General features: G+C 39.8%; 1 protein-coding gene across 6 annotated transcripts in view; it reads right to left on the bottom strand.

Annotated features, from left to right (window-relative positions):
• setd5 (SET domain containing 5) overlaps positions 1–15,963 on the bottom strand; it is a 65,954-nt gene extending 49,991 nt beyond the window's left edge. For all 6 annotated transcript variants that reach the window (XM_054783851.1, XM_054783853.1, XM_054783850.1 and 3 more), the window contains exon 1: positions 15,571–15,963. The gene's annotated coding sequence lies outside the window, so the exon portion shown is untranslated. The remainder of the gene's footprint in view (positions 1–15,570) is intronic.
• Between the last annotated feature and the right edge of the window lie 115 nt (positions 15,964–16,078).

Raw genomic sequence — 16,078 nt, forward strand, 5'->3', positions numbered from 1 at the left:
GTAAGTAACTGAGTGTGTTATTTTGGTGGCACGCGGTGAGCTTGAAAACAACTTGGCTAAATTAGCTTGTTCAATAGTTAGTTGAGACGAGTCCTTTGTTTTCCCTTTACCTCCACTTCGCCATGTGCACGGAGGTTTGTGGTGTTTCCGCAGTATTTGATTCTCGCGTAACACATTTTGCAGATGGCGTAGCTTTTGTCATAATCTGGGCCCCCGTCTGTGGTGCTGTAAAAGCCAAAATGAGTCCAAATTGCAGATTTATAAATGTGCTTCGGAGCTTCCTGTAATTCCCTCTCCATGATGAAACTTGAGCTGTTTTCTAAACACCGTGAGAATATAGTGTAAAGATACCGACCTGGAATAACTCTCGCGAGATGCTATAATTACTCTGGCGGGCTTGGGTGGTGTGCTGCCAACGCTGCCAGCTAGTGACCGTGAGTGTAAGTGCAGGACAAAAGACGCTGCAGTGAATACAGTACCTCCAAAATACATATGAAAACATCGATTTGAACGTCTTTTAAATCGATATGAGAATCGTGCGATGTAATGTCGCGATATATCATAGAATCGATTATTTTAAACAGCCCTAATTATCGCCCAGCCCTAAAGGTGAGACAAAGGGGATCCAGACCTTTTACAGGTATGTTCATGTACTAGACGCAGAGCTATTCGACTGGCGGCCTGCAGGCCAAATCTTCCATAAATTGCGTCAAACCAGCAGACTTATAAAAACAGCATCTAAACGAATAGCTTTCAATATTTTTGAAAGCTCATTTCCTTCGGTAGTTCAACATCGTTAATAAAAAAAAATTAATTTGTCGTTTAGATTAGTAGACTATTTGAAAAATGAGTTGAAAGAGAAAATAAGTAGTTAGTGGCAGCACTACTCATTATTTTGTTACAACTGAATTTGTTGAATCCAGTAATTAAGTAGTGCACTTTTATACTTACAATAAAGTCTAAGCTCACTCCACACAGTAACATTTTAGAATGTCACCTGTATTTGTGTTTGTCACCTGAAAGATTCTACTCTGCCATTGTGTATGCTGCGTGCAACTTTTCAGTCTCATCTTGCGCAGCATTAAAACCCAAGAACAATCATTTGCCGTTTCCCAGGTCATCGTCGCAGTTCGGTTCATATGGCAGCCGTGTTCTGTAAAGATAAACAAATGGCTGCACCCGCTTCTACTCATCTTTATTAGAAAACTCTTGTCATGTTTGTCCCTCGCTAGCGGTTGGTGTTTATAACTCACTCAACGCCATGCGAGAACAAATAAAACCACAGATCAAACAACGTGATGTAGCCTACACCTAGAAGGAGTAATAGTCTAATTGTCAGAATAAAAAGATTAGAAATAATGATTATTCGGGGTGTGCTGATCTGATATTGAATATCAATCTGATATCAGCAAACACAACGAGCATCGGCTCATATCGGCCTGCATCTAAAATTTTGAATACTGGCACTCTGATACAAGCAGTAGATTCCAGACTCCGCCCCATCACTTCTATCCAGCAGCGCCTGGGCAGAGCTCACCTGATCACAACAACAGCGTGTGCTAACGTGTTAACAACAGTGAGGAGTAGGAGTGATGTCAGCCATGTATTTTTCCTTAAAGTCTGAAGAAGACGTTGCAGCCGAGTACAAAACTTGTCATGCACAAGTTTCCAGTGGTGGCACAGAAACGGGGAAGTTTCAACCAACGTCATTGCGCATTTGAAGCAGCATCACAAAAAACAGCATGAGGACTTTCACAAGACCACGGCTCCCTCAAACATCCAACGCTGGAGGAAACATTGCAAAGCATGAGAAATTCCCGCGGGCTGGAAAAAAGCCATTAGCTATAACAAAAATGAGCCAACCCCTGCTGGTGGGGAGTACAGTTGGGTTTAAACTAGTGCCTTCAAAAATAGCACATTAACGGCGGTAACTAGGGATGTCCCGATCCGATCTTCAGGATCGGGATCGGCTGTCGGTCCGCTGTATTTGTGAAAATCGGATAATGTCGGCTTCCGTCTTGAGATGGGCTGATGCGGTTGCCGTATCACGTTTGTAACTGTGAGCCACGCTCCAACATGGTAGGTGCAATAGTGTGTGTGTGTGTGCAACTCAGGCTGGATGAGTATATTTTCAGTGTGTTGTGTTTTATTGCTTTACTATAAGGACCATTTTACAACGCCAACTGACGACGTTCAGGTTCTGAGTGAAAAAAGACGAGAGGCACATTTATTTTTGCACCCAGCGCGTTTCAATCGTCAATTGCCATACTCCACACAACACATTCCGCCTGCCTTCAAAATAAGAGCGCTCTTTGACACATTTGTTTAATTGTGTAAACAAAATAAGGGTTTCATTAAAATGTTACATTAATAACGTGATTGGAATGACATCTGTGACTACATCTTCCTTAATCACAAGCACGAACATTAGTTTGTTGAAGATTTTGTAGCAATATGTGCTGAGGCTGACATCCCATTAAAAAAGTCGTACTGGACAAAATGGGCCAATGATGTATTGCATCAATAAATGTGAGGATTTTTGCATTTTATTCACTAACTTAAATAGCACACACTATGCTGGTAAAATAAGTGGAAATGGTAAAAAAAAAAAAAAAACAGAATTCTAAAAAATTAAAAACTGAAAAAAATGAATTTGGGAAAAAATTAAACGATTTCATAGGGCCCTAAGAGAGTTTGTTAAAAAAAAAAAAAGTAATATATTCTAAATCACACCACAAATTGATCTAGAACCAATAATTTGTCCTACCCTTTTGCATTTTTTCAATTTTTCCAATTTTATCTTTTATTGGATGGACTTTTATTAGATCTTTTATTGGATTAGGGACCTGACTCACAGTTTGTTACAAAAGCAATATTGTTGGTCATGCTGTGTAATAATGGTTTCATTATTTTTAATGCTTTGAAGAGCTGTTTTCATAACCATATTCAATTCGACAAATTCATGTTTAATAAACAAAAGTTTATTATTATTAAAAAAACAAACAAAAAAAGGATCTTTACCAGATCGGCAAGGCTATGAAAAAAAAATTGGATCAGAAGCCAAAAAATGTGGATCGGGACATCCCTAGCGGTAACTAATTTATTTCATTAATTACGTTAAATTTGCATGTGTGGGTTTTCTCAAGATACTCCGGTTTCCTCCCACATTCCAAAAAAACATGCATGTTAGGTTAACTGGCCACTCCAAATTGTCCATAGGTATGAATGCAAGTGCAAATGATAGTTTGTCTATATGTGCCCTTGCGATCGACTTGCGACCAGTTCAGTGTGTACCCCGCCTATCGCCCGAAGTCAGCTGGGATAGGCTCCAGCATAGTGAGGATGGAAAATGGATGAATGGACGTTACATTTTTTTGTGCCATAATGCATACACATAATGGCAAGCCATGGCTCTCTGACGACAGACGCGGCACAGTATACATCCCACAGAGTGTTCAGCGCATTGAGAAGAGCTAGAGGACGTGGCTTTGGCATCTGGTCACCTCCCTGGGGAGGTGTTCAGGGCGTGTTCAACCAGTAGGAGGCCTCGGGGAAGACCTAAGACACTTTGGAGAGACTATGTTTCTCAACTGGCCTGGGAACGCCTTGGGATCCGCTGGGAGGAGCTGGACGAAGTGGCCGGGGAGAGGGAAGTCTGGGCTTCCCTGCTTAGGCTGTTGGCCCCCGCAACCAGATCTCGGATATGCGGTAGAAGATGGATGATTTCATATTATTATTGAAAGTAATAATGATAACAGTACAGTAATTTGATAATTAGCTCAGAGAATGTGCTTTTACTGCCATCTAGTGCCCACTTGTATGTTAGGGTTTCGTTACACTGTAGGGAATCAATATTTGTTTTCCAAGGTATGCACACATTTGTCTGTAAATAAGCATACTTTGTTAGATGTGTTGAAATCCTGTGTTGTTTGAGGTTAAGGTTACAAAGAAGACTCAAAAACTCAAATTGATAAAATCACAAGCTGATGCTATGTTATGTAAAAAAACAAATAAATAAAAAAGCCTCAAACCACCACAGCTTTTTTTCGATAAAGCTGCTGCGAATTCAGGTATCACAAAACAACAACCATCACAAAAAAAATCCCACAAAATTCTGCAGGGACTGGTTGAACATTTCTACAAGGGTGGATTGGAAGGGATGCTCAATTCCCTGGCCACCTCGTTCACCTGTAATCACTCCCCTGGATTCCATCTATGCGGTTATGTTAAGGACATGGTGTATCGAAGCAAAGGTACGGGACATCATTCCGACTGGATTGCAATCCCTTCCACAGTTACATTTCACAAATTTTCATTACAGAAAGACTCCAAATGAGTCCACAAGGTCATCAAGTCAACAATATCTTTATTAAAAGCAACAAGTGACAGTTGGCAGCTACCATGCCAAAATAACATGCGCAAACTTCTTCACAAGATACAGACGTCTCTCTCACCGCCCCCACACACCCCGGCTCCCCCTCCCTTTTTCTTGCCTTGCTCGCATGCATCCAATCACCAGTCCGGACACAGCCTGTTCACATTCAAGGCCTCTCAGACAGTCGATAATTATAGAACTCTTAAGGTCATGTACACACCAACACAGATATTTTCAAAAATGCACATTTCCCCCACATTTTGACCAATCAGAAGCCTGAAAAAACAACCACAACTGACTTGGTCGCCTCTGTTTATCAATATAGTGAGATATAGGATGTACAATGACGTGTACGCTATCTTTAAAATCAGCACTCACTTACACGAGGACCAGGAAACATCATCAATGTTGTTTTTAATCACCCTTGCGAGGTATAATCTCCTGGATTGCAAACACTAAAAGTTGGCAGCTCCGTGCTGATTTGAGTGTCGTGAGAGCACAGTTTGGTCTGCCATTAACACAACAATGCCCAGCTGCCTCAGAAAGGAATGAGACAGACAATGAAAACAAAGGCCAAATAAGGTGTGGGTGTGACAGCCGTCGACAGCAGGGCCAGTGTGACACAAAAATCAATCATCCGTTTCAGGGCAAATAGGTTAGCAACTGTCCAGTTACCTGTCGCAGCAGAACGGCAAAGCTGGCATGTGTGGGGTGGGGCTAAACACACCGCTGTCCATTGGTTGGTGGCGTCGTGGAGGGAAAAATTGGCAACAGGTATGAATGTAAGCGTGAATGATTGTTCGTCTATATGTGCCCTGCGATTGGCTGGCGACCAGTCCAGGGTGTACCCCGTGTCTCGCGACCCTAATGAGGATAAGCGGCATAGAAGATGGATGGATGGATGGATGGATGGATGGATGGATGGATGTTCATCAATATCTTTAACATTAACTTACCAGGAAATATCATGAATATTTTAAAACCGCCCATGCATGTTATAAGGCACACACACACGTCTACCGCTGCAAGAAATGAAATAATAATAATAATAATAACAACTTCATGTTCTGTTGTTTCTTATGACAGGATTTCTAATTTCTTTCATTAATGACGTGAAAGTAATTAATGCATGCTCACCAGAGCAAGCACGCCTCTCTGTTATGACAGTAAACGGAAGCACAGTGGAGCATCCCCACACAGTCACAGAGTCTGACGCTCGTTTATAACGTCATTCTGACCTGAACACATCAAGTGCGGTACATTTCCAACACCATATACTGTATTTATCTCAAACACGTCTCTAGTCCGTTCACCCTGAGAACGACACTTCCTCATTCTCATTACAAGAATGCGATATGCATTCAGGGCCACTCCAAACATCACATAAACGGCTTTATAAATGTGACTGTGCGTGTAAATAAACAGTAAGATAAAGAACATGAGGTAGATATTCTTAATCACTCACTTCGTAACTCTTAATTCAGATGTACAATGCTACATTTAAGTATGCTGGATACACTGAAACACAAAATACACTGAAAACAAGTACATTTACCTTAAATTACATGATGTCTTTGAACACAGCCAGTCATTGCTCATAATGACACCGTTTAAAGTGTGATTCAAATGTTTGCTACTATTAAAAAGACTAGTGTTCAACAAATAGATTTTTAGACTTTTTAGCTTGACTGACATATTCAGTTCATTTGGGGATGTTAATACACATAAATATATATAATGCTGTCCTTTATCATTTATCTTTTTGTTAATTAAATACAGTAAAAATGGGAATATTTTAGACATAGTTGCTAATGGTGATTAATCATTGATTGATTGATAATTGATTTAAAAACTGTGATTAATTTGTGAATCATTTGACAGCCCTAGAGAATACAGTATACTGCAAACATATTGAATAAACAGGGGAAACGATGTTGAATACTTACTTTGTGTCTGTTGTGTACAAAACACAATCTGATGTCAATTTCAGCCTCTTTGAACGTCGTCATTTTACATGAAAAGTGTGTGTTTGTGACAAAGACAATTAAATAAATCCAAAACGGTGGAACTTAGGTTTCAGCTGCCGTGATTCCTGAAGTATAACTCCTCATTGTGCACCAATCGCATTTTCCTACATCCAAAACATGTACTTTGACCAAACTCCGACAAAACGTTACATCTCATTAAACATAAACAGCATATTCCACACACAATGTTGCTAAAAGTGAATCAAGGAACAGCTGAAGTCTGCATTGACACACAATGTCAACTTCAGAGTATTTCCAGGTCTGCTTTTTTTTTGTCTAATATGCAGACAACAACGAAAGTGACACCGATTGAAAATCACAAATGGCATAGTGTCCATGCCGTTACGTTTCGGTTTCCTACTGCTTTATATTTTTAAATCAATACACTTTGTTTTTACATCCTGTTTCAGCGTGTTACTTTTGTGCTCACTAACAATGCTTTGAAGAACAATTTTGCAATTTTGTTTTAGATTGATTTGAGATTCCATTTTGTTTTTATTGTTTTGTGTGGGTTTTTTTTTTATTGTTTTTGGTTATGATTGTGATTTTGCAATTTTTGATAAAAGAGACAGTGTCCATTTTAATTTCATTGGGAGTTTTTTTTGTCTTTTTTTTGTTTGTTTAATTTATTTCATTTAAAACCTCAACATTCCAATTACAATGTTAAATACTGTTGATCAATGAAAGTTTATTGCCTTTAATATAGTGTACTTTCATTATTATGCCATATATTATCATTACATTAATGAAAAAATGGTCTAAAAAATATTGTTTATCGGAAATAATTTGTAGGACAATTATCGTTCAGCCAAATTTCTTACCGGCCTATATTTGAAGGGCTTTTCAATCAATCAAAAAAAACAATAAAATATCAATAGTTGTCAGTTAATTTGATTATCAATTAATCTCTACCGTCTACACATGTTGGCACGAGGGCCGGCACTCTCGCCATCCCTTAGCGAGCCTCACAGGCCATGGCGGGTTCTACCCACTGATGGTCGACAGCACCAGCGAGTCTCGCGGGTGACTTCTATCATTCATCAATTCACAGGAGGAGCGATCCCGTTAATACTGTAAATTCAATTTATTTTTGTGCATGTATGTAGTTTGGAGGGAGTGAGTGTGTCATGTTTTTCACTTGGAGTATTTCCAAAAGTCCCCCAAAAACAAATATCCTCCAGGGACCTCCCATAAAGAATGGCAGAAAGACCAGACAGTTTTTTAAAGCACAAGACAATGAGGAATCTAATAATAATAATATGTGTGTGTGACTTCTTTCAAATGTAAGTGCATTGCCTTGAACATGGTGTGTGTGTGTGTGTGTGTGTGTGTGTGTGTGTGTGTGTGTGTGTGTGTGTGTGTGTGTGTGTGTGTGTGTGTGTAGTCTTTCCTATAGAGTCACCAACACAAATAAATTTCGACTGTCACAGAATAGATTTGGTGCTACCAGTTCGCACTCACTCATAGATACATTACAGGCGTCTTGCAGACATTGTATACCACACTAAAAGGTGTTACAAAAGACCAACAGCACAAGAATGAAATGGGGTCAAAATAAGAGTGAGAGCTTGATTTTCCTGCCTAAAGCACCCCCATCCCCTTTTGGCCTTGTTTTTTGTAACCCTCATCTGTTATTCTCCCAAGAAGGCGTGCTTCTCAACACAAAATAGCATCAACCAGCACAACCTTCTCCACAACTTGCCCCCCCCCCCCAAACTTCCCCCAAGCTCAGAAGCATTGCTACGCCCTATTGGATCAACTCCACAGCTGTTGCACCAATAGAATGGCGAGATGGGACCAGCGTCATTGTGACTTGTTTTAAGCCCATTGTGCAGGAAGACGACACAAGCCACAGCAGCTGCAGAGCTGCAGCTTCATGCAGAGTGCCGCATCTTCAACTGAATCCAAATATCTTTAATAATACAAGTAGCCTTTTATAAAACCACCAAACAAAGACAACACTGACCAAAATCATCATCAGGACCACTTGTACAAGCCAACGAGATGGCGTATGACAATTTGGTTTTTACAAAGATGATAATGCTCAGTTGTGACAAATGAAACCATGGATACGGCATACATACAAATTACAATTTTATACATTTACTCTATGAAAGATGCTAAAAGCAATCCAATGTAGATCAATATACGCTAAGCTAATATCTTAGTTTTGTAGCTGACAAAACAAATTAATGTAATATTTAACGAGAGAAGCACTCAAAGCGCACACCTCCGCCAAACGCCATAGTTCCCTCCATATTGGGATTCACACCAAAATAATAATCCCACGTTTTTTGGATCAGTCTGTGATATTTTGTAGAATTGTTGGAAACTTGTTCTGTATTTTTTTCCTCCAAGTGCTCCAACCATTTTTTGTGGATTTATATGCACAAACAGCAAAAAACTGTCCTATCTCACAGTGTTACAAAATATTTTAAAAAGACAGTGATCCGAATCAGCCCCAAAATTGAATCAGTTCTTCCATATCCCATTTCTGACAATTCCTGAAAATTTCATCCAAATTGATTCATAACTTTGAGGTATTTAGAACACAAACAAACGAACAGATCAACGCCGGCAAAAGCATAACCTCCGTGCTTGGCAAGATGAAGTACAAAAATGACCACGGGGATGCATTTTGTACACCCCTGCTTTACAAGTCTAAAAAAGTCATTTGCAGCTGGGTGCAAAACTTGCCATGCACAAGTTTCCCGTGGTGGCACAGTACCAGGGAACTTCAATGCACCCACACTCACACATTTGAAGCAGCATAACAAATAAATGTCATGAGGATTTTCACAAGACCAAGGAAGCCAAGAACCTGTGGCTCCCTCTTACAACCAACGCTGTGCAAAACAGTCGCAAAGCATGAAAAACTCCCATGGGATGGCAAAAAGTCATTAGCTAAAACAAAAAAAGAGCGAGCCCCTGATGGTGGTGTGTACTGTTGGGTTTAAATACTTCATTAAGCACCTGGAGGTGATTTTTTTTTTTTTTTTAGTAAAGTAATGTTCCTTAATGGCTGAAGTGCAACATTCGTATTCTTAGGGCTGTGCAATACATCGATATTTACTCTAAGCATGATATCAAAAACAACTGTATCGTTGATATCTATATAGACTGGACTTGTGCTGTATCTCCCTCGCCCCTGCATGCAAGAGGAGGGAGGAGGGGCGGAGCACAAACCCAGCGGCTCCAGTCTAAGCGAATCAGCGGTAGCTCAGTAATGTGGAGGTACTTTGGTACCTTTTCACCACCGTAATGTTTGGCACAAACTCCAATACGAAGAATGTGTGAAGCTGAGCGCTGTCTGCCGCGCTCTGGTTGTGTTCCTCTTGAAAGGAAAAGCAAAGTGTGTGCTATCACAGAGGTGTCCTATCACAGTGCTAAGATATGGCTCCCGTTGCAACAGCGGAAAAACATGTTCCTGGCACAAAATAAAGACTATTTTTAGATAAGATTTTTTATGTGCATCTAGCATGAAGCTTTAAAATTTCAAAAAAAACATCCTCATGTTAAGTATTTACTTTTAATAAAACAACCTGACAAGCATATTTGGCTTTGATTTTGTGTAAACTCACTTTGCTTAAAAAAAACTATATCGATATATATCGTATATTGATTTTTTGATTCAGTTTCCATTTTGTTAGCAAACTAGCTTCTTTGTTAGACGCTAAGGACGTTTTGTGATAAAAACACATTAAGAACACAGTTGGACTCACACAGTGGATTAATGACACAATAAGACGGTACAATACAATTTGTCCATACTGCACACAAACCGGAAAACATATGTAAACTTTTAGTACGTCAAATTTTTGTACGTAAAATTTTCAATGTTAACTCATTCAATACCAAATATGTATTTATACATTTTTATAATCCCGACCGCCCGATCCCAACAACATAATTATACGTCTTTAATGTTTTTGCGCGAGAAGCAAAGAGAGGTGGTGACGCAACTCTCCTCTAATGGATTTCACTTCAGAGCAATTTTACGCCATAGAAACGGCCACAAAATGGCAGAAGTGCATCTGATAATTGCTCGGCAGAGATCATGTGAACGGAAAAATCACATGAGTGGGAGGAGGAAGTGAGATAGCATGGAGGAGTGTAGCGTGCAGAAGGTTGCACATTTTAGGGAATTTTTAAAGCATGCACACTCACTCGCGCACGCACGTGCACACACATAGTTCCGTTCCAAATGTGAAAATTGTAAATAGTTTATGGTATAGTTTCTGATGAAAAACGGGAGTCTAATGTTTCTTTTGGTAGTTTCCGTGTTTATATAGCCAAAGAACACAACGGGGTTGTCTTTTGAAAAATGGCTGAGATTGAATGAGTTAACTGAAAAACACGCTAACCGGGGCAGATGCTACCTGAGGTTCCAAAAATTTATATAACCTCACTGGCATGTTTGGTTTGGTTTAGTTTAGTTTATTTGAACATGAAGGTTACAATGGAATACATCTCATGAATCATTATCTCACAGTTCCACATGTCCAAAAGGAGTAGGAAGAAGCAAAGCTTATTTAATCCTACCCCCCATCCATTCCACATCTTGTGCAGTACATGTAGTTCACTTCCTGCATTCCATGTCATGTTTTCAGTGATAGTCAGGATAACACATAATAGATAACGGTAAGACAGCCCTCCCAAAGGAAAAAAAATAAAAATAAATAAATATATATATATATATATATATATATATATATATACACACACACACACACACATATATATATATATATATATATATATACACACATATACATTAATAATAATAGTAATACTACTACTACTAATAATAGATAAATAAATAAATAAATGCTTATAAGAAATATGAATAAGAACAAAACTTTTTTTATAAACAAAAAAAAAAACAACCTGACAGAACAATCATTGAGATGATCAAGACTCTTCTGCCTTGTATTTAACAAACATCAACTGCTTGTATTGTTTTTTGAATTTGCTCATCTCTGTACATTGTTTGAGTTCTTTACTCAATCCATTCCATAATTTAATTCCACACACGGAAATGCTGTGTGTTTTCAGCGTAGTTCTCGCATATAAATGTTTTAAGTTTAATTTTCCTCTAAGATCATATTTCTCCTCTCTGATAGAGAAATACTTTATTAGGTTTTTGGGTAACGAGTTGTTGTTAACTTTATACATTATTCTAGCGGTTTGAAAGTGTACTAAATCTGCAAATTTTAATATCTGTGATTTTAAAAATAAAGGGTTTGTATGTTCTCTATACTTGGCATTATGAATGATCCTTACAGATCTTTTTTGCAGTACAGTGAGTGAGTGAAGATTGCTTTTGTAATTATTTCCCATATCTCCACACAATACATTAAATATGCTAATACTAAGGAACAGTACAGAGTGTGGAGTGATTTTTGGTCAAGAACATATTTTGCTTTATTCAATATAGAGATATTTCTCGCCCCCTTTTGCTGTATATATTTAATATGAGATTTCCAACTCATTTTTTCATCTATTACAACCCCAAGGAATTTATATTCTTCCACTTTTTCAATATCCACTCCATTAATTTGTATTTGGTCGTACGTATCCTTTCTACTATTACCGAATAGCATTATTTTAGTTTTACTTAAATTCAGGGATAATCTGTTCCTGTCAAACCATGACTTTAATATGACCATTTCATCCTTGACTTGATGAGTTCTTGTGTGCTTTCACCAGAACAGAAAGCGGTGGTATCATCCGCGAATAAGACCAATTTTAAGTCGTTTGTTACTTTACAAATGTCGTTAATGTACAAATTAAACAGTTTTGGTCCCAGTATGGAGCCCTGGGGTACTCCACACGTGGTGTATAAACTCCCAGATGTATATTCTCCTAGCTTCACAAATTGTTTCCTCTTTGCTAGGTAGCTTGTAATCCAGCAATTAAAAACAATTCACTGCTTCTTGGAAAGTTCATTTTGAAATAGCCTAAGCAGTCCATTACAATGGTCATTTTTTCCTGTGTTTGAGGATCAGCATAACCACAAGAACCAAAGCAGATGCCATGTAAACACACATTCAAACCTTACCACCACATGTAAGACAAGTAGAAATCTGTTATCAATTTGACGGCTGGCTAAACCAACTGAAATGACCACAATGGCCCCCCAGTGTTCAGGAGGTACAGATTTTGTCCAAAGATGGAATTGGAGAGAGTGCATGTGCACTGTACTCCAGACAAAAGTGTATAAAATTTGGTGAATCTGACTGTTTTAGGGCATGTAAACACCATGAGTGTGAGTGTGGTGCCAGGACATCCATCCATCCATTTTCTATACCGCTTCTCCTCATTGGGGTCACGGGGGTATGCTGGAGCCTATCTCAGCTGACTTCGGGCGAGAGGGAACTCGCACCCAAGTCCACAACGGTACGAACGAACCGTCCAGTTTGAATACACCCTCAGGATGTTTGAACAAGGCCAATAAATCCCAACTTAACTTCCTTTAATGACAACACACAAAAATACATGTGAAATAAAAAGACGTATGTCAAACACCAATTCCACCCAAAGCTCCAATCAGTACAAACAAGCAAGTGAAGAGTTGGTTTTCTTGTCAGCAGTGTGAAATAGGAGTCACATAGCATTGCTTTTGTCAAGAGAAAAAGTGGGCCTGGCTAGGTTTGTGTGTCTGCACATTCCTTACATCTCCAACGTTTCAGGAGGCCCATGTTGGAGAGAAAGGCCCATCTCAATCACTGTAGCACATGCATAAACGCATTACCCTTTCATCTGAGGCACATACAACACGTTTGGCTGCTTAACAACACAGTGCAAACACGACATCTGTCCATGACGTTACTTTCCCAGGTTAGAAATCGATCTCAATTGAAAAAATACACAAAATGTCCCAGCATGCCATAACACTTGCCTTTGTCCATGTTACTGATCACATCCTTAACATACATTTATTTATTTGTAGATTGTGCCTGTTCGCTCGCGCTTGCAGCCATGTTATGGCAGCGTAGCTCTGCTTCCTAACACAACTCATATGGGTGTCCAAACCTTTTCCACACTAGTGACTGCAGATAAATACTGAAATATCGACACTTCCGATACAAGCTGTTCACGCTCTCAAATCGAATCTCAAATCAACATATGGATACTGCTGCATTGGACGATGACCAATGTGTGAATTGTGAATAAAGTTTTCAATCTTATTGTATTTTTAAAGATTAATCCTTTACTTTAATGGTTTTATAAATGTACTTATTTTGTTTATTATTGTTTAAAATACAATTTTCACTTATTTTCTATAATCTTGTCCTCTGTTGTCGTATATTAGCTTGGCTATATTGTAAATCATTGCTTCTCAACTGGTTTGGTTGTGGGACCCACCATAACCGCTCAATAGCGAGCTGCAACACAAATTACAGCTTTTTTTTTTTACTCAAACTTCTCAAAGATCTTCTATTTAAAAAGGACCTATCTGCTCCGGCAGATATCTGCAGCTGTGTGTTGGACGGAGCCACTCAAGCTTGACAAAGTTGCTCAACATGACACACACACCCTGTGGCGGCGTAGCAAGTGAATAGCACAGACAACAATGCTTAGGTTTCATTTTCTTTCTGCAATGTGCCACGGGCCTATAAAAAACAAGCTGCGGGTCGCACTTTGGACACCCCAGTCAAACGCGGACCAGCCCTGCACCCTACCAGGGTTTGATCCAGCATCTACATATCCCATGTCCACACGTAATGGCCAAATATGCAAATTAGTCCCCGATGCAACCCAATGCCACAGATATATTGAAGTCCATTGGGAAACTGAACAAATATGATCTTGCTTGGAAGGGCTCCTACTTCCAAGAGCACGTGAATTAAGACCTAACCTGTCTGAGTAAAATAAGGGTTTCTTGGCTAGTTGGATACACGTGGGATGGCTGCAACAATTGAAAACCTCAAAATGTCATCCCAAACAGGTGAAATGTGTTTTATGCAGTGCGCACACATAACACTGCAACACGTATGACCTCGTTTTGTGTCAGGAAATCACCTCGGCTGTCCTAAAGAAGTCAATCTTCTCATGGAGGCAGTGCATCCACGCAGGAAGCAACTTTGACGAGGCTGTGTTGGAAACATTCCACTTCGGCGATGCTACTCGCACATTGAATATCAAAGTGAGGCTAAAAAAGGAAACACGAGCTCCCCTCCAAAATACCAACCATTTCTCCTGACCGCCACCGAGGCTGGGGGTTGGTCGGTGGGGGAGGAGAACAGCAAGTCACCAAACAAGCGGATCTGTTAGCAGACTGCCCACGGAAGAAAAAAAAAAGACAACTAGAGAAAACACAGCCCAGCTTTCACACGCCCCAGCCAAGTTTCAGATAAATGTTGCAACACGTCAAAGACAGACTCAATTAGGAATTCCGCTACAATATCCAGACATTAAAATACATTTAGCTAGCATGTAAGCGAACTACAACAGCAGCTGGCCGCTTAGCTAAAGCTAGCCACGTCCATGCAAGCCAGCTAGCATCGTGGATGTTTTACAGGAAACTAGATGCTATTTTTGCTATATATGCGCTGCTACTTGACTCCACGGTTTATGTCCAAAAAGACAACGTAATAAAGCTACACTTTAGTACTGCTCGTGTTGTGACCCCAAACCTTAATCCGAAACGCAACAATTTTGAAAAAAACGACTAAAGGTTTAGTGAGTAGAATTTCGAACATTTGGTAAAGTTAAGTGTGATTGGGTCTTGCTTGACTTGTGACTAAATCGACCACTACATGGAAAATGAATTACATTGAATCGTTGCAAAGCTTCACAAATAACATAGATGGCATAATCGTAGGGAAAATACAATATTTGGGCGTTCATTATACATACAATACGTATAACAACACCACTATAAAAACAACACGAGGAGCTAATCACGAAGCCACCAAGTCCAGGCAGAAAGCAGGAAAATGGTGGACTAATGTTTGAGGACATGTTCGAGGGACATTCAGGTCATCAACACAACATAGAATAAGAAGGACGGTGGGCCCTGTCCAACTACTTTTAATAAACTTGAGTGGATGCTAAATAGTTGACTAGCTAAGTTAGCTAGCCTCTTAGCTTGTCTGGCTTGACGGAAAACATGATAAAATGCTTGTTACTGTCTCACATAACATAACACTGAATAACACTCACCTAAAGATGCATAACAAACTTGTACGAGCGAGGTGAAGGCATGGAATCCCTTGGAGTATCCCAACATCAAATCCAATCCAACCAGTAGGCCCGTCCGCCGGCCTCGGTGTCTCCTGGATTCGTAACCCTAAAAGTAGCTCCCTCTCCAGGGGTGGCAAACAAACTTATCAGCGCCTCCCAGAAATGAAGGGAAAGTTACATCCCCCGTCGTTTCCATGTGCACTACATCCATTGGGTGTCTCCGGTAGATTCCAGGTGAAATGGTGGGTTTATTTCAAAGTATAATGTATTTATGTGTGTTTATGTATAGGTATAGTGCTGTATATGAAACAGGGCTCTGCTTCTGTGTCGGATCTTTGCATTCAAGAGGCACCCATCCCCCCTCCCCTTTCGCCGGCATCCACCGCGGGTCCAAGCGAAACTGACACACAACCACGCCATGGGGTTTCCCCTGCGACGATGCAGGGGCTCTCTATTGGGCGGTGCATACACTCTTTTTGTTGATTGG

The sequence above is a fragment of the Dunckerocampus dactyliophorus genome, chromosome 8, assembly GCF_027744805.1.
Source record: "Dunckerocampus dactyliophorus isolate RoL2022-P2 chromosome 8, RoL_Ddac_1.1, whole genome shotgun sequence".
Classification (NCBI taxonomy): domain Eukaryota; kingdom Metazoa; phylum Chordata; class Actinopteri; order Syngnathiformes; family Syngnathidae; genus Dunckerocampus; species Dunckerocampus dactyliophorus.